Genomic DNA, 665 nt, shown 5'->3' with positions numbered 1-665 from the left:
ACTAATTTGTTTCCTGATACAGATGATTACGATATTTAAACTACAACATTCATATATGACAAGTTTACTCTGAGTGTAAATGTATTTGTTTCATAAAAATGATTCTACAGTTAAAAATCGAAATGAAGTGACTGTAAGATGATATGAGAATTTGTGCAAATACATGATAAACAGGAGGGAAATGTTAAATATATTATAGAAGTTATCATTTATTTGCTTAGCTTGCATTAGTATGATGGACAATTTTAGATGTTTCGCCTTCAAAAAGAAGACTCAGCATCATCCATGGAAGGGCGCTTGGACCAAGGACGTGATCGGATGTGGTCGGGTCGTGACAGGTGTTGATCCAATATTATGTGTTGTGTCTTATTGCTTAGAATACTATGTCTGGGAAAAAACCCTCTTATTATCAAATATTTTGTGTTGTGTCTTATTACTATCAAATATTCTGTGTTGTGTCTTATTGCTTAGAACATTATGATTGTAAATCCCTCCTATTTCAAATAAATGCAGGAGCGAGGGGGGGGGATTGTTTAGAGCGTGTTGAGAGACTGTGATCTGAACAATCTCCCATACGCCCTCCTCATGAGAAAAAGTAACAAGCGTCTTCATTCCTTTTGTGTCTATTATAATGTTGGGTAAGATTAATCCAACATCCCCCTACT

Source organism: Phyllopteryx taeniolatus, chromosome 22, assembly GCF_024500385.1.
Source record: "Phyllopteryx taeniolatus isolate TA_2022b chromosome 22, UOR_Ptae_1.2, whole genome shotgun sequence".
Classification (NCBI taxonomy): Eukaryota; Metazoa; Chordata; class Actinopteri; order Syngnathiformes; family Syngnathidae; genus Phyllopteryx; species Phyllopteryx taeniolatus.
This window is presented reverse-complemented; position numbering follows the sequence as displayed.